The sequence below is a fragment of the Cibotium barometz genome, chromosome 24 (assembly GCF_041138505.1).
Source record: "Cibotium barometz isolate CiBa-2024 chromosome 24, ASM4113850v1, whole genome shotgun sequence".
Lineage (NCBI taxonomy): Eukaryota > Viridiplantae > Streptophyta > Polypodiopsida > Cyatheales > Cibotiaceae > Cibotium > Cibotium barometz.
In genome coordinates this window covers 48,461,747-48,465,454 of record NC_141069.1, presented here as the reverse complement: position 1 = coordinate 48,465,454, position 3,708 = coordinate 48,461,747, and positions in this window count along the sequence as shown.

Sequence of the window (3,708 nt, the reverse complement as noted above, 5' to 3'; positions counted from 1 at the left end):
TCTCAAAAAAGCTTGAAAAAAAAGGGAAAAAGAGATTTGGTAAAATTTTTCTTTTTTCCTTGAAACTTTTTTCTTGGAATCTCTTGGCTTTTTGCATTCCCGGGAAACCTTTTGCCTTTCCGAATTCTGGAAAATCTTTTGACCTTTCGGATTCCAAAAACCTTTGACCTTTCATATTCCGATTTTTTTTGTCTTTTCATTTTTCCGAAGCTGTTGGCTTTCCATATTCCGAGAAAACCATTGGGATTCCAAAATTTTTTGACCGTTCGTATTCTAAATGCGTTTCGAGTAAATTAAAAATTTTAACAAATTCCTAAAAACTAGTGGAAAATTAGACAAAGGTTATTTTAAATTTTTAAAAAATGTGGGGTTGGTGTTTGGCATGTGGTGTGTCCATTTGGGCACTCGTGACCATTCAAAAATTCAATTATTATATTTTGAGGGCCTATAAAATTAGAAAAATTTGAAAAAAATCATGATAATTCTTTTTCTCCAAAATTTAATATTTTTAAGGGTTATTTAATGTTGAACTACGTTTTCACGTGCTGACATTAGATAGATGCGGGTTATTCACATATTATTAATACGATTATACCTCGTATTAGTAGATATTTCTATTTGGATTTATTCTAAACGATGTTTTCATGATTTTTTGCCATTGTTTAGCCATTCTTTTTGGACATGTTCCATACTTTTGATGGCTATAATCTGCGTTCAAAGTGTGTTTCACCTTTGACACTTTTCCATGATAATTTATTTTGCACTTATTTAAGTGTGGTCTATGCTTAATGTCTTAAGCCTAAGACAAATCCTATCATGGGTTAGTTGATCTGTTTATTTTGGTGGATTTTATTGGATGTTTTCTAACTTTTATTTGGACTCATCAGGTTCTGCCTAGATCACTTTTGTCCAAGGGTTTTTTAATGAGTGCTACACACATGTGTTTTACTTGCTTACTTTGGAGTTTTACTTGAAATAACACCACGTTCATATACTCTGGATTGATGAGTTGGCCCACCAATTTTAATGCTTCTTTTGGCATGATTAATTACCATTAGATGGTATGCATTGATTGTTATGATCAACTATGGTTTTTATGGATTCGAGGAGCTTCTATGCTTTTATCCATGGTTTTAGAGGATCTTTTGATCCTTTGGATAATATCATGTGCTTTTATCCATGGTTTTAGAGGATCTTTTGATCTTTTGGATAATATCATGTGCTTTGAAGGTAGCATTTGCCTTCGTTTTTTGCACTTAATTTTGGTGTATATTGCTTGTACTTTTGTACATATTCCAACTTGTATATTCCAACTTGTATACCTAGTTGCTTATGTATCTAGGTAAGTTATTTTTCTACCCTAGCTTTAGTGTGTTTATTGGGTAGTTATCATTCAAAAGGCACCAATAATTCAAAATTCTTTTCTAATGATGTACTCGAAAAGAGTTATTCCTTGATGTGGTCTGAGGAATATAGAGACAAGTTTTAGTATGTGAAAGTCTAGGATAAGGCCATCTTATTCCTTTTATATAGGATTTTATTCATATTTCCTAGACGGCATACTAGGGAGTTTCAAATTGATAAGGTACGTATGGGTGGTATCATGGTGGTATGGGATGCTAGAGATTCCTCACATATATGATCTTATGGGATAATTTGGACTTAAGATTGTTGCCTTGTTAACATCACTTGGCATGTTGACCTCAACATTCAAAGACAATCTCATTTTTTGACTTCACTTGAAGTTATAGTGTAGGCATTCTCTAGATAAACTTCTTTTATCTATAGCCTGCATGTATTGTGTAATCTTGTCGGCATATTCATTTGTTGAAATCTCTTTCTTTAGAGTTCAACGAGTTTATCTTGTTGTGTTTGGATTAAGGAAATTTGGATTCTTCCTTTGTTGGCATTTCTTTCTCTAGTTCTATACTTTAGGTGATTTATACATTCCACTTGATGGTTTACGGATGTACATATGTGACTCATCAAGACGTTGATGACTCTCTATGTTGATATGGGTAACTCGGGATGCCGATAATACCATGTGCAGTAGTGGGTATGTCGGATCGCCGATGGATACCTAGTTGCTGCTATTATAATGCCATGTTTTCCTACTTTATTCCGAATGGTTTACAACAAGGAAACTACTTTGAGTATCAATTCCTCTGATCATCTGCAGTAGTTTGATGGGAAAACAAAGCATATGAATCAGATTGTAGAGGATATGCTTCATGTATATGTCTCTAGAAAAGCATCAAATTGGGAAAAATATCTTCCAATGATGGAATTTGCCTATAACAGTTTTAAACATACGGCTATTGGTTTTAGTCCGTTCCATGCTTGTGTATGGGTATCAACCCAAGGCGCCTATTGATGTCGGTCTTAAGGACATCGAGCTTGATGCATCAAGGGATTTCTTGCATGATATGCAGGAAATGCTGACCAAAGCTCGAGATTCTATCAGGAGTGCTCAGGATAGGGCATGGTTCTATGCTGATAGAGGACGCTCAACTTGGTCTTTTGAACCAGGAGCGTTGGTTTATTTAAAAGTTCCTAAAGATTCTCAAACTTTGTCAAAAGGAAAGTGCTTGAATTTACCTCCTAGATATTGTGGTCCATTTCGATTTATACATTGGATTGGCACGGTTGCATATGAACTTAAACTACCTCCGCATGTTAGAGTTCATCCAGTCTTTTATATCAATAGATTGAAAGGGAAATTGGGAGGTTAGGATAACACACTTACTCCTCAAGAACTCTTTGAATTTGAAGAATTATCCTATGTTCCACATGAACCTGATAAGGTACTTGAATTCAGGGAAAGAAAGCTTTGTAGTTAATTAATCCCTGAGGTTAAAATTAGGTGAAAAGATAGGGAAATAGAGGATTCGACTTGGGAGTCGGTTGAGATTGTTCAGCGTAGTTCTCCTTCTTTTAATTACAAGAGTGCAATGTTTTGAGAGAGGGAAAGTATGTTATATGCACATTATGAGTGCATATACTAGGAGGCTAACCCACATTAGGCTTGTGAGCATGGGAGCATGGGAATAAGATCTAGTGGAGCATGGGTTAGGACTAACCTTAAGGGTTAAGGTTAGGGTCAGGCATCCAAGGGTCACACATGGGAAATGGAGAGTCAAGAGTCACTTGAGGGCCCTCCTATATAATAGGGGCATGGGGCACACTCAAGGGAGGCTAAGGCTATGTTATCTTGGAGGCTAAGGCTATGTTATCTTGAGCTAGGTTATGATATGATGTTCTCTTGTATAGAGGATTATATCTACTCACCTACCATTTCACCCTATAGCTACATGCTACTGGATTGGAGTTATACCTCTTGATGGTATGGGACATCAAGGTAAAGGTATGATGTACTTCATTATAATTCATGTGTGCATCATTTGGGCTCGGGGGTGGTCGGGTGGATGAGTTTATGCATGTTTATGCATAACAGTTATCGAGAGAGATCTTAGGGTTTTAACAGCCACGTTCAAATATTCTCTTTGACAGATTTAGATGTATCACATTTATGCCCTTTTAATATATATTTATGCTTTTTTAATGCTCATTAATCTCATTTATGGGATAGATTTGGAGAGATTCTCTAATTGGAAGTGAACGGGCATGGCAAAAGAAGTTGCAATTGTACCTTTGTGAAGTAAACGGTCTCAAATATGCGACTTGCGAATGAAATACATCTAGATTTTT